This window comes from Anser cygnoides, chromosome 1 (genome assembly GCF_040182565.1).
Source record: "Anser cygnoides isolate HZ-2024a breed goose chromosome 1, Taihu_goose_T2T_genome, whole genome shotgun sequence".
NCBI lineage: Eukaryota > Metazoa > Chordata > Aves > Anseriformes > Anatidae > Anser > Anser cygnoides.
The window spans coordinates 68,791,438-68,816,618 of record NC_089873.1 but is presented as its reverse complement, the minus strand read 5'-3'; positions in this window follow the sequence as shown (position 1 = coordinate 68,816,618).

Sequence of the window (25,181 nt, the reverse complement as noted above, 5' to 3'; positions counted from 1 at the left end):
TGTGTAAATGTTAAACAATACCAGAAACTGTTTTTCTAGTTTAAATTATACTGGATGCTAACAGGCTGTGGTATAAAAATATATATATTGTAAATACCACTTGAGATTAAAGAAATTTAACTTAATTTTGAAAAAAAAAAAAAGTAGCAAAGATTTCTCACTTGATTCATTTTGTGTAAGGTTTTTTCTTTCTGCAATAATAGAAGCAGTTAGTTGCATAAGTATGGGCCTTAACTGAACTGTCTCCTCGTGACATTGTGAAGTAAATCCAGAGCTTTTTATTCTGGATCTTTGCTAATCCAGCTAAAAACAATACTTCTAATACCTGTTAGTAGAATTAAGGTTTATATTATTTTTCTTTTTCAGGTTTCTAGCCACCAGAGAAGAGAGTAATTACTAATCCTCAATTATGAATGATTTTATGAAAGAGGACAATACTCCTTCTTTACAGGTAATGCATCATAGAAGATGGCAGTGGGACATTCCTGACTAGCTGCTTTGTTCCTAAACAAAGGTTTGTATGTATTTATCTATAAAAAGGCAGCCATTTCCATGATTGATCATAGTAACCTATACCACACAGCAGCATTACAGACCAGGTTAGGACAGGAAGTGAAGAATAGCTTTTCCAATTAATGCCAGACAGGGAATTTCATTAGATAGAATGCAATTACTTGAGCTGGAATTTGTCCAGGAGCTGGAGTTCAGCCAGGACACTAGTTTAACATTAAATTGCTAAATAAGTAAATAAATAAAGAAAATAGAATCCAAATTAAAGGAGAGTTTCTTACTTCATAGTCGCATTACCCAGTTATCAAATCAATGTAGAGCATCTGTGATATCCAAATTGGGTTTCTCTGGGACCTAAAGGTAGAAGAAAAGAAAAAAAAAATACCAGTAAGTTCTTTGGGGTGCATTTATTCATGATAATCTCCTAGTTAAACATATGACACTCATGATTTTTATTACAAATTTGGAAAATTCATCTAGCTTTGACATAGTTTCAGCTGACTTTATAAATGGATAAATGAACCTCAGAATAAAAATAAGGAGCTGGGAATTTACACATTCAAAAAAAATCTCCCAAACCAGTGCAAATGGACACTCATGGTTGTTAAACACCTCTACCACAGAGAAATATATATGAGAACTCTAAAATGTGTACAAATTCAAATGATCTACTTGTACATCATCCACAAATAATATTATCAATCACTAGTACTGAAAGTCATTATCATCACTTCTAGGATTTCCCATGGATTTTCCTAGTCCTCTTTAGAACTCCCATTAAAATCCTAGTGAATATCTGCACTCCAAAGTACACTAAAAAAATAAATCTAGTTAATCTGAGAGCAGCAGAGCTAATGAAGACTGTTTCCCAAATCCCCACTCAATATATCCAAGTCCTTCTCTATGCTATTTGCAACCTCGCTCCACTCTTACATTCTTGTTCAAAATGAGGACACAGTGCAGACACCTCCCTCCTGCATTTCCTAATTACTGAATAGAAAAGAGCCATCACAAGAGCTATATTTATGCTGCTTGGCCAGCCAGCACATGCCTGCTCCCAGAAACTAAATAACTTGAGCTCACAACACAGTCTTCCTTGCAGCAGGAACCCTAATTTACATCACCTTCTCTTGCCAGTAACCAGTTTCCACAAAATTGGTAGAACTCCCACAGTAAACTTTGGTTGAAATTAATTAAAAGATTCCAAAGTTATTTGAAGCAGGCTGCCAGACAAACAGTATGACAGCATAACCCACGTTTCCTTAAGAAGACAAGCTAAAAAAGGAAACTAGTAGCAATTATTATTTCCAGATACCATGAGGTCCAAGTTCTTGACTAAGGCCTATAAACACTACCATGATAGATATAATAAACAGAAAATTTGCCTAACAGAAGGAAGAACAGTAGATGAAATGATAACACAGCTTGCATTAATTAACAACAGAGCTCACTATTCACAAAGGAAGTTGCCTTAAGTATACAGACCTGGAGACAAATTATTGCTGGAGCTGAGCTCCCATTTGCTGCAGATGCAAAGACAAAGCAGACATTTTCAGAAATACCAAAAAGTCAGCAATCCCTATTTAAGTACCAGCAGAAAAATACTCAGATTTTTTTGTTTTGTTTTTAAAAAGAATAGTCTCCTTCTGTTTATTGTGGCTGTGAGCAAGCTTGTCCCAGCAGGAGCTCTGGTCCTTTTAGCTTTTTTTTTTTTTTGGGGGGGGGGGGGGGGGGGGGGGGCAGGGGGCAGTGTCCTCAGATTGCCTTTTCTGAGCCTGACTATTTGAAAAACTAATAACAACTCTTGTAATAAACCCAAAAGTTCTAAATAATTTATTTAGAGTAGACAGAAAAAAATAAATGGGGGGACATCACACCAGTACTGGAAAGTCAGCTTTTATGATTCTTTGCCTCTTTGTTAGTAGAGATTTAAACATTGTTAGAAATTAGGAAGATTTGATAGGCAATGTAGAAGTGACCTACATTCTGAAGAAGAAAGCCCCTATAGAAGACCAGTCACAGACAGAGAAGAGCACTTAAAAAATGATGACTACATGACAACAATAACTACATCAGTAAAGTGCACTGAAGCAACATTTTTGCTTGGCAGCTCTCAGAAACCCCTTGAGAATATCGCATCATCATTCTGAAAGGAAACCCAAACTGTATTTTCAAGTTTCAGATAAAACAGGATTTTCCTCAAATACCAAATGTCGTCTTTGTGGAAATAAAAACTCAAATCTCCAGAAAATACCCCTGAAAAGCAACCGTTAGAAGTAATTATAGTTGCTTTTGCAATTGTCCAGGTGTTCTGCAGTGCATTCTGTAAGTTGGTATCACCAGATCCATCTAGGAGGTCTTCATTTTACTGCAAACTCAAAATTACACAGGTTAGCAATGCTCTCAGGAAAAAAAATGTAAAATGTTCCCATCGAATGCTGTATAATATACATTTGTCTGCTAAGTGGTTACACTTCAACTCCTTACTTATGGTTCTGCACTTATTTTTGTTTTAAATAGGAAAACAAATGAATAGATTTTCCAGTCTGTCACACCATCTTGCTGTAGAAACAGTCAACCTATTATACAGAGTTAATCATCAACTTCAAAATGAATTTTGAAGGTATAGAGGGACTTTATAATATTTGCTGCACAACTTTGAAATCTCATTGTACCAGAGATATGGGTGTGCATAATCTCCTAGTAAATAGACCTAGAACACCCCAAAACCACGTGACACAATAGTAAATGATTAATTTTACAGGCTCAAGATGTACTATGTATATCCAGATGCAGTTCTTGTACAAAACAGGCTTTTACTTCATTGATCTTGGTTTCAGGCAGACTGCAAACATGCATCAGAACATAAAATGCAGGCAGAAACAAAGTTAAATAGTGGTCCTGGCACGGATCACAGTTAGGCCCTTTACTAGGGATCCTTCGTACAATGAATTATTTCTTTGGTTCTATAAGTGTTTTCCAAAAGCACTGGGCATTCTGCCATTAATTAGATATACATCCAACTATAGAGAACGCAGGCAGACGTTTCTCTCCTTCTCTCCAAAAAGGTCCAAAATTTTGCAGTAAATCACCACATATCTAGCCCTTCTACCCCTTGCTACCTTTATTTTACTGTGCCTCTCAAAGGAGTGAATTTCAAAGCTCTGGAATCTGCACAAGAAATGTACAGACTCTATCAGAGCCCTCTCCTGCTAGACTGACCGAAGTACTCTTTGTTGGAATATAACAAAACTATAACCTTCAAAACTGATCACCGTATTCCTCCCGCCCCAGTCAAATTGGGTTTAGAACACTTAGTTTTTTTAAGGCTAGCTTTTTACATGGAAGTACAGTGGTAACTGATGCAGGTTATAAAGCAGAAGCAGCATGCTGGCCCAGTGTGGGCAAGTCCTGGAGAAGCAGAGATCTCAGTAAGAATGAATAAGGTTACTTCTAGCAAGTCACTTGGGTGGTGCCCGAGCTACCTACAGAGGCATCAGAGGGTCCCCTCCAGCCACACAGCACCCTCCAACCAAGCAGCAGACCCCTCTCTGTGGCAGGGAAATGAACTCCTAAAAACCCTGTCTGGACATGCTCCAAACACCAGGAGACAAACTTGTTTACAGCTAGCCAAGGCCTCTCTACCTGTAATGAGGACTGAACTGTGAGCTTATTCCTAGCTTCAAAAAACACAATAGGTCTGGGGTGCCTCTAGACAATGTGTCACAGTGCTGGGATCAGGAAGCAAGAGGAGTTCGTACCTTCTAAACAAGCTCATCTGAATAAGGCTTACCTTGTCATAGCTACCATTTAATTATCTAAACACTGTGATTGGCCTAACTATAGGCTGAAATTATGAGCTTCTTAACCCTCATGACAATAATGACTGTTGATAACATTTATTTCTTTGTGTCTGCTCATCTGCCATATCTTCACTGCATATAAATGGAACTACAATTACATAAATCGATCATTAGTTATTATTAGAAAGAGATCAACAACCAAAGTCACAAATACCAGTCCTGTTTTATATTCAGGTATAAAAACTGTAGCAAAATCAAAAGTCTGGGACATCTGAAGCAAACAGAGCCTTAGAAATGACTTGGCAAAACCATCTCTATTAGTTTAATCAGAAAGGGAAGATTAAACACTACCTGTGCCAGGACAGATTGTAAAAGCCAAAATATGATCTCTCAAGCAAAAGATAGTTGTAAAGTTGAAGGTTGTAAAGATGAAGGCTTGCTAACCTCCTTAATGATAACCTTGTCCAATAATAGATCTGATTTCTTCCTCACAGCTTTTGACAATAAGGAGAGAATTAGGTTTAAAACAGGGGTTGCAGGTCATCACTTTCTAACACCACTAGTGCCTTAAAGAGCCACATAGGCCAGAAGTAGTATGGTGCCATCAAATGTTTTATAATGAAAATCTATTTTATCACAGGCTAAAGTAAATGGAGACTTTCATTGTACGATTTAAAGAGAATATGGCTTAGTGGTTGAAAGAAAAGAGGGAAGGAAAAGAGTAGGCAGAGAACCCTAGGCACATAAGCAGCACAAGAGAGTGAGTGACTTGGTCTCTTTAAGAAGAGACTCAAGAGAGTTGCAAAGAAGAAACTGAGGAGGGACAAGGACACTGAATACTTGTTCTTGTCTGGACAAGAAGGAAAAGAAGTAATACAATCATCAGTTTGAGCCATGTAATGACATTCTACCAGAGGGGTTCAAAGCAGAATGCTTTTGTCTATTTTTATGAATATTTTGATGCAGGAGATGAAGAGTCTCATCAGACTAAACCATAGCAGTGATAAACTATTTGTTTCCTCTCCATGGAAGCATCTATCCCAAACTTCATAGTGGCATATGGAGCAAATGTACAGATTGCACCAAATTTTTAAATGGAGTTTCATTTTCATGTGGTTTTTAATGTTAGCTTAAATAATCATTTTAACACATAGCAACCCTTGGTTAGGACATGTTATCACTGTCTGGCACACACCACATGGAATTTAAAAAATAAAGGCTTTATAGAACATTTCCAGTTGAATTTGTGGTTTGGACCAACAACTTGTCTAGACCAATATCTTCAGTGGATCAGATCACATGCACATAACGTGATAATAATAATAATAATAATTTTACATAAAATACAGCCTCTCCAGAAAGGGCAATGACCTTTGTATCAGGTCAGGTTTTGAGGGGTTGTGAGCCAGCAAAAGAGAGGGAGGTAACATGCAAAAGTGTGGGTCAGTAAGAGCCTCTTGCCACACAGAGCTGGGGTTCACTACAGAGCTGTCTCCTGCCCCACATCAAAGATGTCATCAGTCTCTGAATTAGCAGCTGTCAGTCCTGTCTGGCCTCCATGCTTCCGCTTTCCTACCCTGTAGTGATTTCAAGGGGGCATGGCTGTGTGAGAGGTAACATCCTTTAGATGAGCTAGAAACATATGGCACTGACCACATGTGGTCATTAAAAAGTCCCACGCCAATTTTTGCAAGGCTAACAATATTAGCCCCAGTATCCTGGCCAAATTCCAATATAGGTAATTATATTCTGGGTAATGACATACCAGCTAGTTTTATAAGGTTTAATATACATTGTGGAAAGCGGCTTGCACCTAAGGGCTCTGAGTTAAACTCATTGCACAGTCAGCTGGGATAAAATTAGAGAAGAAACTACCCAAGCATGTCAAATGTTTAAGCTTTAAAACCCTGGGAAGAATGAAACAAAAGAGGAAGAGATCCAGGAGTACTTTAGCATAATCAAGCTGGCTCATGCCGCTGAAGACACAGCTGGGATGGAGAGCTCACTGCTGTGAGGAAACGTGTAACAGTATCCACACCCCACCTTCAGCAGTGGGTGTGCGTACATGTTAAATTACCAGGTTAAGAAAGATGGAGCGTTATGATGCAAAATGTTCTGTGGGTTTTTCTGTTTGCCTTTTTTCTCCCTCCAGTAAAATCTAACCAAAACGGGCTCATACGAAAACAAGAATCTTCAAATACTCTACACCTGTTGCACAGCATCTCTGTGACCCCAATTCAAAATGCCAGAAGGATTGTTTGATTTATTTGTATCATCTTGCCCCAGTTGAAGAATTTCAGTATAAGATCCAGCTCTAATCCTACCCTAGCAGAGTACCTGCCAGGTGATCCTGATGAAAAGGTGTGAGGCTGATGCTCAGCCCCAGAATAACCCGAGTGACAGAAGACGTCCTTTCAGAACAACATTGAAATTAAAATGGGGAATTCAGATTATGTCACTGGCACCTCGGTTGGGGCAGAAAGACACTCATTTGCAAGGACCTTCCTGCTTAGTTTAACATGTGTTGACATGAAAGTTGTATTTGAATGACATGAACCCTTGCTAGGAAACACAAGCAGACATCAGACCTAAGGGGGTGAAAATACAGATGGTAAGAAAATAGTTTGGCCATTTTGGTCCCATAAGGCCTTCAGTAGATAGTGCATGCCATTTTATGCATTGTATGAGCCCACAAATAAGCATCTGCAATATTTTACATTGTGCAAAATGAAAGAAAAAGTGGTTAAAACAAAATCGCAGATGGATCAAAAGCTGCAAAAGCTGCTTCAGATTTTAAGCCTATTCTTTGGTCAATGGGATATTCAAAGCAATGACACTGCAATACAAGGAGTCATCTGTAACACAAAGTTCAAATTAAGCTGTGATCTTATGTTTTCCCAACTTATGAGCAGATATGGGTTTGTTTTAACGGTAGCATGCAAAATCCAAACGTCAACCCATGTATTTCATGTGTTGATGTATATATCCTGCGCTCCCAGGCACACAAGTTCATATCAAGATCCTCATTGCCTTTCCTGCATTTCAGACTGCTGAAGATGGGAGACACAGATCCTCTCCCTGCTCTTCACTCACAGAGCACTGCTTCATCTCCTCAATTCCTTTCTCCATTAGAATGCGTTCAAACATAATTAGTGTAACATTAAAAATGGAGGAAATTTTGTAATTGCCAGTTGTTCTGTAGCCATGGTTACACCAGAGATTTATACCAAGTGACTCTGGCCCAAGCACGCACAAACAGTTAGCAGGAACAGCAGTAGGATAATGTTTGTGTGCATGTGCAGGTGTGCCGACATGTGTGTTTGCCAAAAAAAAAAAAAAGGGAAAGAAAGAAAGGAGGGAGAAGGATGGGGAGGGGGGAGAGGGGAGAGAGGCTGAGGAGGAGAAAGGAAGGAGGGAGGAGGGATGGGGAGGAGGGGAGAGAGAATATTCGGTGACATTTAAGGTGCTAATATCTGGAAGTCAACCTTTAATTTGACAGCTTTTAGTGCTAGTTAATTTCACTCATCCAGACGAGGTGTAGGAAATTTGCAGCACCTTTAAATTATCACGTTTTTCCACACTGCCTGAGGCCTATGTGGAATACCTGAGCCATACTTTCTGCCCCCCTTCCCAGCTCCCCCCCCTTTCCCCCTTTTTTCAGGTCAGTTGAAGTAAAACTTTCATTCCCTTTCTCAGACAATTAATCTTTAGCTAATTGAAGCAGGAATGCTGCAGGATGGGTTTCACTGGGGCCTGTAAATCTCATTTAGCAAAGTGAATTCCAGGCACATGCTGCACCTAATGATGTGACAGGTGGGCCGCACCACAAGACAGCAGCCGCAGAAAAGTTGATTCTCATTAGACCCTCGGAGTCCTGCAGTCAGTTTTCTGATGGCTGAAGAACACTAATCGCATCTGTTTGCTGCTGGGTGGGGTGGGCAGGGGGGCCACAAAGCGGGGGAGAGGCAACGGTGAGAGATGGGGGAGGGGGTCCGTTGTTTTCTTTCATGAGTTAATATCCTTGACTCCCGCCCAAAAAAACAGCAGGCCTGCCTCCCACCATGCGATCAGCCTCCATTCTGCTGACTCCTACAGGGTGCACCCTTTTTCTAATTAACTGGAATGGCTATGGAAAGCAAAGGAGGCCTTGTGTTGGGTGAACCAATTATTTTGAAGGGTATTAAGTCATCAGATTTACTTTTATCTTGATTGCATTGTGGAAATCGTGCATAATTAATGGTGGGAGCTTATTAGGAAAATGATTAGGCAAATTACACAGGTGTCGGATGCATTTTTTATGATAAATTTGCTAGAACAATCCTGCAATTCCATCTGTTCAGCTCATATCAGAATGTCACTCTGGAAGAAATTAATGGTGCAGAGTTGCACAAAGTTACTGGAGGCCTTGGATGCAGATTTATGTTTAAAAAAAAAAAAAGATATGGTTAAAATTACCCAGCAATTTCCTAATAAATACTTGATGTTACAGTTCAATAAATAACTTATTTAATCTTAAAAGAAAATGATAGTCAGCTGGAAACTAAAAAGTGGAGAAAGCATAAACCTCATTTTGTCAGTTTGATGTGTATGTAAATAAAAAATAATAAGACATAATAATTCTTTGCAGTGGGATGCTGACTAGAGACAAGCTGTCAGTATCCAAGTACTTCTTCTAGGTATTTTTTCCACAGATACTACAGCTTGTCTTACAAATCCTGTGCAGGCTCTAAGGTCACAGAGCTGGTTCCCTTTTCTGTTATTTCTATAACGTTTAACAACAGATTCTGAAATTCGCATACTGTGGGCTAAGGAGGATATCAGATACTGTGCTCATATCCACACTTCTTTGACCTTGCATTTGTTAGCAACATCATGAGATTAAAACCCATAAACATATTCTTCTTCCAAGTGAGCCAGTAAATTAGTGCCTGTTTGTTTGTGCATGCATGTGAAAGAGTGTGTCTATGTGAATCTGTAAAATTAGTGAAAGACTAATATTCCACCCCTGGAAGTGGTGAGAAACTACAGAGATGGATTTGTTATTAGTGAGCAAAGAAGTTCATATCCCACATAACAACCACAACATTATAGTAGCTAATATAGATGGGTTTCTCAAAAAAAAAAAAAAAAAAAAAAAAAAAGTGCAGCAGAGCAAAAGTCTCAGGAAACTGTTTCATGGGGGGACTGTGAAAAAGAAAAACAATTTAATCAAGACTGTGCAGTTTAACACAGTCTGGCTACTGAAGTCTAATGAATTTTAGAAAGGCTATGTTCTCATAACATGATTGGCTGACTAATCACAGCCTTGACTTTTCTTTCAGTGCTACTTTTAGCAGAGGTTGGATAGACAAACATTTAGCATGTCTATTGTCTTATCCACGGGCAGCTCTGAGGAAGGCAAAGACCTGATGTCTAGTGTCTTGGGGTCTGCATCACCTCAGATATGTCCTTTCAGTCACCATCCAGGCCCCTAGAAATAGACCATAAAACCTGTGGGCTAAATGTAGCAAAGCATATGTTTTTTAGCCCTAAGAGCAGTATAGGGCTGCTCAGGATTGGAAGCCCGCCCCGCAGGTATGACTTGGACAGCACAACAGGCCTCTGAAATGGTATCTCAACACTGTAAGTGCAATATATATTCAGACAAATGATCTACCAACTACTTTCACAGTTTAAGGTACTTTCCAGCACTAAGAGTAAAGGAGTCCTAGCAGTAAGGGTCTTGAGCACAGTTGGCAAAATCCACCTAAGAAGCTGAGTAAAAAAGTTTATCTGTTTATGTCAGATTTGCATGTCTATGGGGATGGCTTTAAAGAGAGTTTAATGTCTTTAAAGAGAGCTGAAGATGCCTTGAACATCTTCAAAAATGCAATGCAGATTTACTCTATTTTGTAGCTCCCTCCCTGTAGTGCCCCAAGGACTACCATCCTGCATAAACTCCATAGCACTGTGGCTATACTATTTTATTCCTCTCTCCTATTCCTCAGTGTCCCAAGAGATAGCTTACTGCCACAGGGTCCTTGGAAGAAAGACTTATTGGCAATGTGGCATAGTCATTTTGGGGATTTCTCTTCTTTTCAGGCTCTTTGTTATCAGAATCTCACTTTCTCTCTTCTGCCATTCTGAAAAAGCAGCTAGTAATTATCACCTATTAAAAAAAATAATAAAAATAAAAATAAAAATAAAAATAAATTTACAGTTAAAGAGCAGTCCATGAGAGAAGTACATTATTTTCCCCCTAATATCTAAGTCTTGCTAAATAGTGATGATACCAACCTTTCTGACCTTTGCATCTGTTAAGTCCTTCCCTGCAAAGTAAGGTGGCTGATACCACTCTCTACCATCTGCACTTGTGGTGAAGCCAAAGGCATTGAATTTCAAACAGCCTCTGTCTGCAAGAGGGGCCACAGCAGCAACACGATATGGATGGCTTATGTAGTTTGTCAAGCAGTGTTCAAATCATCTGAAAAACCAGTTTCTCCTCCAGACTATTCTCTAGGCATGTACTTTGAAACCTACCTTCATATGTTTCATTGTAGTGAGTGTTTTAAGAAAAATTACAGGGCACACAGGCAAATGTGGTGAACAAGTATGCCCTTCAGTCATTTATTTACTGCCTGTTAATTAAGACTGTTGATAAATCTTGGTTTTAGTCCATGAAGGCTACAGAACAATATAGATTAGTGCTGTTTAGTACAGCAGGTAACCAAAATGCAGTTACTGAAATATTAGAGAATATTTGAGATGAATCTGAAGTTAGGGTGCCTATCCATCCTGCATTTTAAGGGATGTCCCTTATCTGGTGCCTAATGTCCTATGACCCATATCCAATAAGGAATTGCTAAGCATTTGATCAGATAAAGAGCATATTTTCAAGCAATCATTATTCAAAGGATCAGACACTGTGATACTAATGTATGATTTTGTACCATGAATAAAACATTTCAGATGATATCCCTCAAAAAATCTGTACTGAAATTTATATAGGTGAGCATGGGAGGGTCAGGTGAATTTCACAGAAGGGGATTGAGAACTGTCTGGATTAAATTAAATGGGTTAATATAAAACCTAGCAAGGCCAACAGTCATGGGTTCAGAACAGGTAGCCCTAACCATAAACTTAACACACAGGTTACTTCCAAATTTCATGGGATTCTGTCCTTATCCTATATAAGAAATTAGTATTATTTATTCCTAGAAGAGCTTAGCTACTCATTGTTATTGACAAGATAGAAAATAATATAGAGGGAAGTAAGCAACCCTCTTAGCAACCCTCAGAAGTCCTCTGTTGTTCATGTAGTTAAGCTGACAACACAGACAAAAAATAGCTGTCTGGACAACCACTCACCTGTACAGCTCTCTGAAGGATACCTCAGTCAGTTCTCCTTCATATGCACCTATTTCTAGGTGCTTTTACATAGATGTGTTCAGACAGACCTAAAGGTCTTTGCCTCACCATCCAAACTCATCAGTCATGATGAGCTCTCAGAAGCTCTAGCAGGAAAACCTTGCTAGAGACATACCTTGGAAGTCTTAGTGCACCCAGAGTCTGCACATTTTGCATAGACATTCTTCTAGAGGCATCATACCAAGTGGAAGACCCTGCCAAAACTGAGGCACTCTCTTGAGTGGCTCTTTATCAAAAGGCAAGTACGGGCAGCCCCTGTTACTGGAAACACAAAGCTCAGGCAGGAGGGAGGAAGAGAGACAGAGAAATTCTTAGAGACAGGCAGGAAGTTTCTGGTGGTACCAGAAACCAGATCTGTGTCTCTCACTAATCTCAGTCCAAGTCTCATGCACCAGTCACATTGCTGCTTTGATTTCAAGTGCTGGCGTTGTATTTCAAGTGTACAGTATTTCTCTCATACTGTAATCAATATTTGTTTTTAAATTAAACAATACTTTTCTTCTTCATAGCACCACTCAATTTTCTTTAAGTCCTAGCAAAATAACTATTTCTTAATCCTTATTATAGATATCTACCTCAATACAAACAGGCCCTTTTATAGTATTGACAGTACAACATTTTTAGCATATCATAAGCTTCCAACTAACACCTAGACATTTTCCAGTGCTATATTCTTTGAAATGTAGGTGGTAAAAACACAGTTATTTGTTTATCTGATTTTCTGAGTACATCTCCCACATAATACTTTCAAAGTTTAGCCTTTAAATTAGAAACAACTAACATTCAGGACTTGGCACAGTTTTTGCCCAGATCAGGTGTTCATTAGACCACAGACAATTTATACAAGATTTTGAAATGCTTTTTACTTCCTGCCGTGCTGTTGAGTGGTGCAAAACAATACTTCACATCTGAGATAAGTGGAAGGGCCCAAACTCAAATCATATATCAAAACACCATAGAAATGCATGAAAATTTGGGCATAGATTCTTTTTCTGGGTTTTCATGTCCTGCCCATTGATGCAGAAACAAGAACTTTTCCTGTGAATTGACATGTCTTTGAACATAGAGGCTGGGCTGATTGCAGCCTTTCACTAAAACCCCTTCATATTTCGCATTAGAGATGTGGGTCTAGATTGATGAGGAATGCCATTGGGATGCTGCTTTACAGATGGTGAGCAGTAGAGCAGGCAGTACATCTCTCTGGTGGGGAGGAGGCAAACCCTTCATTAAAACATCAGCTTCCCCCAGAAGCTCATATTGTCTGACATGCCTAACCTGTGTGCATATGTCAACACAGAATGCTTGCTAATGTTGCTGAGGCTGTAAATAAGGGTTCATACTATACTATGAGGGAGATTAATGAGTAGTGTGCTTCCTTCTCTGCTGGAGGCTGAAGTAGGTTCCCTATTAAGATGCAGTATCTGTCACTGTCAATAGAGACATGCTGTGTGGGTGTGAGGGGAGGCTAAAGAGGTATTTCTGAATCTAGTAGTGCCTTGTTTATAAGGGTCTAGTGCAAGGGACTGACACACTCAAGCAACATCAACATTGTGAAATGTATTTTCCGTTAATGGAATAGGTCCAGATATTTCTGCGGCCAAAGACAGGTGTATGAGGAAGAATAGGAGATATTCCCTTTTGAGGAAGGACAGAGTTTTCCTTTCAAACAGAAAAGGAGAAAGAGAAAGAAACTGGTATCCTGTAGACACCAGGTAGCTTTCAGGGAATGGAGAAGGGAGAGATCTTTCCTTCTCTTAGTTATTCCCATCATACATATTGAGAGTCTTATGAAAAATTTGGATGTCTACTTTCCTTACTAATGCTTCCTTATCTCCTTCCCTGTTCACTTCAGATTAATGACTATTTACTTATATAACATCAATTTCCATAGTATCAGAATGTCTTATAGAACCGTCTCTTCTCTGTGAAACACTTGATACCATCCCTCCAAAGGAAGGATTATCCATTTTTAGTCACAGGAAAACTCACAGGGAAACAAAGCACAACAAGGCTCAGTGCCTTGCCCAAACTTACATTGTAAATGTACCAGTGAAGAGGGATCTTAATTCTGAACTCACAGGCCTTTAAGCATGTCTCTGCTCTTGGGCCTGGCATCAGAAAAGAAGGTTCTCCACATAGCCCATGCCTGTGTTTCAGTGAGGTATTCTAGCAAAGGTGTTCATCTCTCTCAGACTGATCCAAGAGAGATCTTTCTTTTTTTTTTTTCTTTTTTTTCTTTTTTTTCTTTTTTTTTCTTTTTTCTTTTTTTTCTTTTTTTCTTTTTTTTTTTAAATAAATCTTTCTTTAGTGTCTTAATAATAATCTCTTTCTACATCAGAAGCTTACTTCATACAGTTGAATAATAAACACAAGTTTAAATATATAGGCAGATGTATAACCCACTGACTCCTTCTAGAACACCTAAGGAACATATAAGTTTATATGAATCACCCTTCTTCCATTTACTTGGTTAGCCTTTTTCCATTAATCAGAAGATTGAATGAAATGCATGTAACATAGCGCAATAGTGTCCCTTTTGTCCAAACACTTGCACCTATTTTGTAGAAGCTGAAAGAACTTGAGGAACATATCCAGCCAGTACAGTCATTAATTTTGAGGAAAAAAAAAAAAAAAAAAAAAGAAAAAGGCAATATAGTATTTAATTAACATATTAAGATCTGGTTAAGTTCAGCAAAAGCAAACAACTAAGAAAGAAGTGAAAGTTTGAAAGGGGAAAAAACAACAACAACAAAAAAACACATTGAAAAGACTTTGGGAGTCTATCCCTAAAAAATCGCTTCTAGACTTGCATATTAAAAATTTATCTCATGTAAGTACCTGGATATGTGGCCAAAGTCAATGGGAATTGCAAAGGGCAGCACCTTTGAATAACAGATCACTTCTTTAGGTCTCTTCTCAGTTACAGACATAAGGCAAACACATTTTACTCTTCCTTTGAATTATCAACCTTACTGAGTACTAAATAGTTCTATTTTTTCTTAGAGAATAAGTCTATTATTAATAATTTTTCATCATAAAAATACAATATAATTAGAAAAACTACCTTGTGAGGGTTTTGAAGTCTGTGGATACTCATTTCATAATGCTACATCATGCCACTTGCAAAAGGAAAAGAGAAAAAATAGATTTCCTAGTTTATTAATAATATTTTAGTTGTATGTATAACATAGGTGTTAAGAAATATATTACACTATGCAATGCAGAGGTGCTTTCCCAGGAGTCTTCATAACTCCTCTGAAATTTCTGAGAGCTTCTGGCTCTGCCCCATGCACGGTACACCCGGGCTGTGTGGAGGTGTCGGGGAAAGTGATGGTAGTTCTCTCAGCCACTGCAAGCAAGGAAGTGTACACTTTAGCTTTTGTCACAAAACAGGAGAGCCGTGTTTTATTTTACAAAGGGGAAGAACAAAGGCAAAACAGATGATGGTCCTGGCAATAAAAATCTGTAGAAAATTATACCAGAGCGAGGCACTTGGCCTGAGTGCTTGGCCTGCACTAGAGGCAGAGAGCATGACATCTTCAAGGCCAGTGGAAGGCAGCCTCTCTGAGCCAGTGCTTTGCTCCTAGCATTGCAAGTGCAGAGACCAAGGCACTACCTGCTCACTGCCTCTGCATCTCCTACAGTGGGTGATGACTTCAGAATGTTCTCAACACTGCAGGAGTGCTGAGGGTTTTTTTGTTTGTTTGTTTTGCTGTGTGTTTTTTTTATGTGTGTGTGTAGTTCAGTCACATTTTTATATTTCAGTGACATACATGAACAAGATCTGATTGGTAAGGTACACATGCAAGTCATATCTTATGAGGCAAAAAGGCATCTCTTTAATTACCTGAAATGACTAAAATCCTCAAATAAACCTGCATCTATTGACCCATGTAAAAACCAGAGTCAGATACCGTCAGCTGTATTTGTTCTGTTTCTGGAAAGAAGAGAAAAATTCTTCAAAGCATCTTCCTTACAGTTTTTCTAGATTTTTATCTGGATGAAGAACAAAGAGCTATAATAATATAACTATATTCTGAAAATGGTGGGAAAATCACATTTTATATTTGAGTTAAAAGAAAAAAGAGCTGGGAAGCGCTCTCACAGGTGCCAAGTACAAAAACCTCAGAAGAAAACTCCCTATAAATCAGACTGAACGTAACATAGTAACAGGCCAAATTCAGTTTAAAGAGTGAAACACAAAGACACAATATTATTGGAAGGAAAGGAAGGAAAGGACATTTTTTTTTTTTAATATTAAAACCAATTCATGTCCCAAAGTTCATTTTTAGATGACTTTTAGTAGAAACGAGGGCACAATTCAAACTATGACCTGAATTATTTATTTTTAGTTCAAAACAAATATGTTTTTTTTACTTAAAGAACTAAAAAAAAAGGCAGCAAAAGACCCTATAATTATCTCTCAAATACTTTTTCTCTTGAAGTTGCTATTATAAATTTTTCTTCTTAAAACAAACTACTCTTTCATCATTTTAGCTTCTGAGTGTACTGAGAGAAAAATATATGTATATATATATATCACTTTTTAAAAATTTTATCACCAACCTTTCAATATTATATAGTTCAGTCCTACAATCCACATTTTATAAACTAGTCAGGCCTTTCTGGCATGGAAAGGAAGCAGCAGTCAATTTCTTAGATGGAGGAGTGACAACTGTCAAAGATTAATGGCATTAATGTTTACTGATATGGCTGACAGCCAAGCACCACTTTTTGACATTTCATCTCGGTAAAATATTAGTTAAAACGGGTGCAAATACCTATGATGTGCTGTAACTTCTGTTTGTCTTCTGAGACCCACAAAGCAGTGAATCCCATCAACCCCTTTGACTCTTGGTAGTAGAGGGGTCTTGGTCTCTCAGCAGTCAGACCCTAGAAGAATATTTTCAACTCTCCTTTTCACAAGTAAATGATATGAAAGACTGTAGGAAGTGTGGATATGAGGACTCAGGTGGAAGCAGTCATTAACACAAGTGTATTTACACAATGCTCTCTGTAGTGCTTCCAACAGGCAATGTCAAATAACACAAAAATTATTTGTATCCCCAAAGAAGAAAACAAAAATAATGGCTGGAGGTAGGCCTTATGGAACCATATGCTGACACCAAATGACATGTAGCCATTGCCGTTATTCTTTCAAGTGGCGTTAGGATTGCTCTTTTTTTTTTTTTTTTTTTAAGCTAGGTAGAGCCAAAAAGTACACAATTCAGACAATGCATTTTTATATTTAAGAGTCTTTGAATCACTGTAGAGCCACTTCTGCTGGAAACCCTAGGCATTACACTTCCAAGGGAAAAAAAAAAAAAAAAAGGTTAGTGCTATGCTCAAAGGACTAAAAGTGACCCAACCCAGCAAAGATATGTCAGAACTTGCAGTCAATTTAAACTGAAAGTGACAAATCTACAGTAGCAGAATGCAGATTTTAGAAAGTGGCCCCAGTAGATTAATTTCATACAATATTTCACCAGGGATTTTAATTACTTAAGATGGGGAAAATAACAACTTGCAATAAATAACAGGAAAACAATATAGAACATTCTAGGCATGACCACATTAATGAAAAGTCATTGCAAAAGTTCTTTAAAGTCAAACTCTTAAAGCCAAGCATTTCCATCCAAAAATGAGTTTTTAAGAATTCTGCATGAAGTCAGCTGCCTGTCTGTTCACTTCATTGATATAATTGTTGCCACAGCAAAACAGGCCATTTCAACTGGTCTTTTCCAAATGGATCCTTGATAATCAATTTTGAATGTTTCAAAGGTTGGCAGAAATCCTCTACCATGCATTCACTCTACTGTATTGATGCAGGAGCAAAAAGATTATTTTCATGCCAACTAGTCATGAAATATATATATATATATATAGAAAAATTATGCTATTCTTTAAAAAAATAAAAAGAAATGTATATTTATTGATTGGGGAAAACAAGGAGAGGAAGACATATGAAGAATCTGCCACACAACAGAAACTAAATAAAATTATCTATAGAATGAGATTATTATTTTTTTTTGCTGTAAACTACCGATACCACCAAGAAAAGTAAACTGACAACGTAGTCTGAACAAACTCAAACAACATTCTTTTTCTGCAACCTTTGCATTACCTAGCTGATTATTCTTCAGTGCGCACGCACGCACACACACAAGCACACACACACACACACACACACACACACACAGTGCAACAATTTATTTTAATGTAATGCTGCCCCCTTGTGCTTTTGTATACAAGGAAGTTTTTGTCAATAACCAAGGTTTGTAGCAACTAAAGAAATGCAAGAAATCAGCCATTCCCTCAGCTTTCTAGGCTCTGAGCTTTCTTGCAGATTTTTTCACTTGAGCAGTAATATGATCTTATGATCTTATGCAACAATCAGCAGACTTAGGGCCTAAGGAAATATAAAGCATATATTAACATAAAAATTAAAGATAGGGTAGAAAGAAAGCATGCCGTGTGGGGGTGAAAGACTGAAAATGAAGGCAAAGGTCAGATCAAATAAAGTTAAAATAATCTACTGAAAATAAGTGGAAAATAAATGTTTAAGTTTTATATGTTAAGTTGTAGTATGCCAACATGAAGAAACAGAGTTTGCAGAGGAAAGCAAAGAAAAAAAGACAGGGTAAGATGAGAATGAGAATTCAATAGCTCAGGAAATCTGAGCCCTTCATACAGGAATCTAGTGCCAATCAGTCTTGGTTTACCAACTTTCAGAACCCTTGCCATAAGGACTTGTCTGGTGGCCCATGTGAAAGGCATTATGAACTTTTGAGATGATCATGCTAAAAAGGTACCTCTGCAAAAATTTGGCTCAGAGTCAATTATCTACTGTCTTTGTAGATTTAGCAACCAGGGACTGTCTGATAAATTTGTCTTCGTTAGAGATGGTCCCACACGAAATTGTTAATTGGTTGAGCTACAGGGAAAAAGTTTGCTTGATATCATTCCGTATGGCATAGTCTGTGGCTGAAGACAACTCACTCTAGCATCTTTCAAGAACGCTAAGATTTCAGAAATTTCATAAGACAAAGTAAGGCATTTAGGCATGATACAAAGCCATGGATGTATAATATCAATAATTACATCCATCTCATGGCTTTGACCTTTAAACTACCCCTGCATACTGAAGCAACAATTCTGTTTGATAACTATTTCCTGTAATTCCATATGAATAATAATGATAATGCATTCATTTACTTCTTATATGCATATGAGGCAGAAGATTTTGTTTAAAAACATACTGATTGTTTTCAAGCTTTCTCAGAGCTTGCAGATTATCAGTGAGCTCTTCCAATCACTGAATATATATCTATACATAAATATCTATATACTTTCTCTTTGTGTGTGCTGTATCCGGGTTACTGAATACATTTGTGACCCCTGCTGTTTGTTTTTTGTTGTTGTTTGTTTGTTTGTTTCTTTTTCTTTTTAAATCTCAGAGCTGAAAAAGTTATCGGTAAATAAAACAAAGCAGAAAAATATTTTTGGTCAACAACTGTGATAATTACAGGCAACTTTTAGCAACATAAATATATATATATGTAAGCATTTTGTTCTGACTAAACAAAAGATTTCCATTTTCAGTTAGAATTGGTTTTGCATACAAATATACTATATGTACAATTTAATTATTTCTAAGTATTGACAAAGTCAATGATTTGTTTCAATCTGAATGACACCTTCAATTTGAACTGAAGCAATGTTTCAGCTTTTCAGAATGTGAAAGAAAAATTAAACATTTTTAATTTAACATTGACCTGAAAAAATTTTCAACTGTGTTGAAATGGCTTGGCCATTGACCTGAATACAACCCAGCATGGTTATTCAAGGAGGTTTATTCAAGGAGGTTTATTCAAGATCTACTTTAAATAGGTTTTATCTTCAGAATTTCTACTCTTTGACTTGTTTTATTACTTATTATCATTCTTATTAATTCTTGATATAGAAACTCAACAGATGTCATGCAAATCTGAGTGTCTGTAGTGTATTATTAGAACGTGTGAAGTAGTATGCAAAGTGACATCCTCTGGTTTTGTCCTCTCTGTCTTGAATGTAGATCTAAAAAGTCAGTAATTTAAGTATACTGTCAGCCTGTCTCAAGCTATGCTACTTATTTTTGACCTACACATTCTCACTTTTCTTCTCAACCTACACCTCTCACATAAACAAAATTAACTTGGCCAGAGCCACAAGTTGAGTGTCATCCCCTATGGATGAGTGCCATCCTCCATGGACGAAAAAATGTGCTGTAAAGCAACAACAAAACCTGTAAGGGAATGGTCTGGTCACAATACAGGCTCTATGTTTCACCACCCATGCCTCCAGGCTGCTGTTGGGAAGGAAGGTGCCATAGAGGTAGATTCTGGGGCAGAAGGGGTTGTGGTAGGGAAGACTGTGGCAGCCCTTCATTGTCATACCATTCCTGGCACTGAACTTGGGATTCAGAGAGATGTAAGTAATGGCACTACGCCCATTTGCACATGAGCAAAGCTGTGCGTATGCAACAATCTGATCAGCTGCCTGTTATTTTGCCCACCGGCCATCCTAATGGTGGCTGTAGAATTGTAACATTTCTTTCAATAAATTAAATGGGGGGGGGGGAAAAAATAAAGGTTTACTTTCAGTTGACATACTTTCAGTTGACAGCATGGCTAAGGCTACAGGAACGTTTGGCTAATGATAGTCCTTCAGAATGAGCTCCAGGTGGGACCATTCTCCCCGGCTGCGGTGTAGAGCACATTCTTTACATCTGGTCCTGTTCGGACTGGCCCGAGGGCTACTGCATGAACTATTTCCTGCTTAATTTGTTCAAAGGCTTGTCGTTGCTCAGAGCCCCATTCAAAAGCATTCTTCTTACAGGTTACTTGGTAGAGCGGGTTTACAATCAGACTGTAATTTGGAATATGCATTCTCCAAAACCCCACGACACCTAGGAAAGTTTGTGTTTCTTTTTTGCTAGTTGGTGGAGACATAGCTGTTATTTTGTTGATCACATCCATTGGGATTTGACGACGTCCATCTTGCCATTTTATTCCTAAAAACTGGATCTCTCATGCAGGTCCTTTAATTTTATTCTGTTTTATGGCAAAACCGGCCTTCAGAAGGATTTGGACTATTTTCTTCCCTTTCTCGAAAACTTCTTCTGCAGTGTCACCCCACACATTGATGTCATCGATGTACTGCAGGTGTTCAGGAGCTTCCCCCTGCTCCAGCGCAGACTGGATCAGTCCATGGCAAATGGTAGGGCTATGTTTCCACCCCTGGGGCAGCCGATTCCAAGTATATTGGACTCCCCTCCCAGTGAAAGCAAACTGTGGCCTGCACTCTTCTGCTAGAGGGATGGAGAAAAATGCATTAGCGATATCAATTGTGACATACCACTTCGCTGCCTTTGATTCCAGTTCGTACTGGAGTTCTAGCATGTCCGGCACTGCAGCACTCAGTGGTGGCGTGACTTCGTTCAGGCCACGATAGTCCACTGTTAGTCTCCACTCACCATTAGACTTTCGCACTGGCCATATGGGACTATTAAAAGGTGAATGAGTCTTGCTGATCACTCCTTGGCTCTCCAGTTGACGAATTAGCTTATGGATGGGACTCAGGGAGTCTCGGTTGGTGCGATATTGCCGCCGGTGCACAGTTGTGGTAGCGATCGGCACTTGCTGTTCTTCAACCCTCAGCAACCCCACAACAGAAGGGTCCTCTGAGAGACCAGGCAAGGTAGACAACTGTTTAATGTCCTCTGTCTCCAAGGCAGCTATGCCAAAAGCCCAGCGGAACCCTTTTGGGTCCTTGAAATATCCTCTTCTAAGATAGTCTATGCCAAGGATGCACGGAGCATCTGGGCCAGTCACAATACGGTGCTTTTGCCACTCATTTCCGGTTAGACTCACTTCAGCCTCCAATACAGTTAACTGCTGGGATCCCCCCGTCACACCATAAATACAGATGGGCTCTGGCCCTTTATTGCTTGATGGCATTAGAGTACATTGTGCACCGGTGTCTACTAAAGCCTTATACTTCTGTGCGTCTGACGTGCCAGGCCATCGAATCCACACAGTCCAATAAACTCGATTGTCCCTTTCCTCCCCCTGGCTGGAGGCAGGGCCCCTCTAGTCCTGGTCAGAATCTTCGTTTCTGTGTTTAAAGCACTGCCTGCTGGAAGTTGGAGCAGCAAACTTTTCAGAGAACCCCTTTTTCCCAATTGTTTTCTTTTGCAATTCACGTACCCGTGCCTCTAGGGTCGCAGTAGATTTTCCATCCCATTTTCTCATGTCCTCTCCACGGTCACATAGGTAAAACCACAGGGTGGCGCGGTGTGTGTGCCCACCATATTGTCTTCCTTGCATAGATGAACGTCTACCCCTAATAGCTGAGACACTGGTTTGTACAGGTGGGAAGGAAAATAATCTCTCTTCAAGTTGGTGGATCTTTTCAGAAAGTTTCTCCAAAGTATTCTCTTTTAGCTGGTGGACACTGGTTTGTTCAGGTGGAGGGGAAGATAATCTTTCTTCAAGTTGGTGGATCTTTTCAGAAAGTTTCTCCAAAGCATTCTCTTTTAGCTGGTGGGCACTGGTTCGTTCAGGTGGAGGGGAAGATAAATTCTCTTTAAGTTGGTGGACCTCTTCAGAGAGTTTCTCCACAGCTGAGACACAGGCCTGTAGGGAAGAGGAGAGATTTCCTTCGTACTGCCGGATTATTTTAGTCACTTCATTCACTGGGGGATTCTCCTCCTCTTTCCAGGTTAGTATTGCCAATGAGCTGGCATATGATGATGGTGCACTCCGTACAAACTTCCGCCACATGGGTGGTGTACACTGGACTTCATCTGGATCTGTGGATGTTTGTGCGTCGTCTAGGTCCTTATAAATTACTTCCCGTACGGCTAATTCCCTCAGGTACTGAATTCCCTTCTCCATGGTGGTCCATTTGCCTGGTAGACATACAAGTTCTTCCTTGAAGGGATACCTTTCCTGCACAGCTGACAGGAGACGCCTCCAGAGGCTGCGAGATCGTGCTCCATCTCCAATTGCTTTGTCAATGCCTGCGTCTCTAGCAAGGGATCCCAGCCACCTGGCTTCCCTGCCCTCTAATTCCACACAATTGGCTCTGGTGTCCCAGCACCGGAGCAGCCAGGTGACAAGCTGCTCACCTATACAGCGACCAAAATCTTTTCGCACATCTCGTAGCTCACGCTGGTATAGAGTCCGGGTAGTTACTGTTGATTTTTCGACATCCCCATCCTCATCTTCAGTCTCCTGCACCTTTGATGGCCCAGCCTCATCTTCACTATGCCCAGACTTTGCAGAAGACTGTCTGCGTTCTAAACGACCTGAGTCTCTATACCATTTTTTCACCTTGTCTACAGGGGCAACTTGCACTGCTACAGCTCATTTCTCTGACCCAGCCACAGGGTCTGCCACAGGGGTTGGAATACCCTCTGCGGGGTCAACTTGCACTGCTACAGCTCGTTTCTCTGACCCAGACACAGGAGTGGGAGCAGCTGCAGGAGCTGGAGCTGCTGCAGGGGCTGGAGTGGCTGCAGGAGCTGGAGCTGGAGCGGCTGCAGGAGCTGGAGCTGGAACGGCTGCAGGAACTGGAGCGGCTGCAGGAGCTGGAGCGGCTGCAGGAGCTGGAGCGGCTGCAGGAGCTGGAGCTGGAACGGCTGCAGGAACTGGAGCGGCTGCAGGAGCTGGAGCGGCTGCAGGAGCTGGAACTGGAGCGGCTGCAGGAGCTGGAGCTAGGTTGCTAGTAGCATCAATTGCAGCTCGATAGGCACAAGCCAGACCCCAGCACGCTACAGTGATTTGTGTCACTTTGGAACTGCCAGAGTCATGACACCTTTTTTTCAAGCATTCTGCCAGCTTTTTAGGATTTTGCAGTTGTTCAGGGGTGAATGTCCAAAACACTGGAGGTGACCACTGCTCTAGAAGCCTGCCCATATCCTCCCACACTCCCTGCCACTCGCAACTATCCCGCCTCAAGACAGATCTCCGGATGAGATTCCTAAGTAGTTGTTTAACCCTCAACAAAACCTGAAGCGCATTCAGGAGACATAACAACAAGAGCAGGCTGGTCTGAGTATCCCAAGGATATTCAACATCTCGGAGAACCACCGTAACTAGCTCGGGGGATAAGAGGGTGGTGGTGAAGGAGAAAGGGAGAGTGAACAGGTAGGGAAACATGTCTTCCCCTGTCCCCTTCACAGATTGGCTCCCTAACAAAAACAGGCAATAGGTGTAATTGCTAATAGTTTCCGAGATACGGTTTCCAAAGTATAGAGTCGACGTCAGTGCTGAGTACAAATACCAGGTTAGAGTCGTAACCAGGTATTTCATCATTTCATAAGCCATTGTTACACCGCACAGTACCATAACAATTTTAAACCAGGGCCCGGAAAGGATAAACAGTGCAACAGGGAGCACATACAGAAAGTAACGCGCTATAAAACTCAATTTGGAAAACAGGCACAGCAGACTGGAGATTAAGGCAATCAACATCGTGACTAGCAACTATTAAGCAGGTCCAATACTTATACCAATTTTAGTTTAACACACTCTGGTCAAATTTGTCGATATCTCAACCCTTCGAGCCCCACATTGGGCACCAAAAGGACTGTTGTGGTTTAACCCGGCTGGCAGCTAAACACCACACAGCCGTTCGCTCACCCTCCCCCCTCCCTCTCTGGGATGGGGGAGAGAAACGGGAAAGTGAAGCCGGTGAGTTGAGATAAAGACAGTTTATTAAGACAGGAATATAATAATAACAATAATAATAATAATAGTGATAATGATAATAGTATTAATAATAATAATGTGTAAGAAAACAAGTGATGCACAATGCAATTGCTCATCACCCGCTGACCGATGCCCAGCCTAACCCCGATCAGCCGGCCCCCCCACCCCGGCTAGCCACCCCTATATATTGTTTAGCATGATGTCAGATGGTATGGAATACCCCTTTGGCCAGTTTGGGTCAGCTGTCCTGGGTCTGTCCCCTCCCAGCTCCTGCTGCACCCCTAGCCTGCTCGCTGGCAGGACAGAGCGAGAAGCCGAAAAGTCCTTGGCCTGGTGTAAGCACTGCTCTGCAACAATTAAAACATCAGCATGTTATCAGCGCTCTTCTCATCCTAATCCAAAACATAGCACCCTACCAGCTACTAGGAGGAAAAATTAACTCTGTCCTAACTGGAACCAGGACAGATAGCTAAATGCTTTCTGAGGAATACATAAGTAATTCCTGTTCATTATTTCATTTCTGGTTTTGTGAGCTTTGATGGAAAAAGATTGCTAGGCTTAATATCCCAGTGCTTATAATTTCTTCCAGTTTCCCTAACTCAATTCATTTGGATTCTTTTCAGATACTAAGCTTGTCTTTTCTATTATTTGACCTACCTTGTATTTTCCTCACTTTCCTCCATTCTCTGTATTCACAATCAAATAT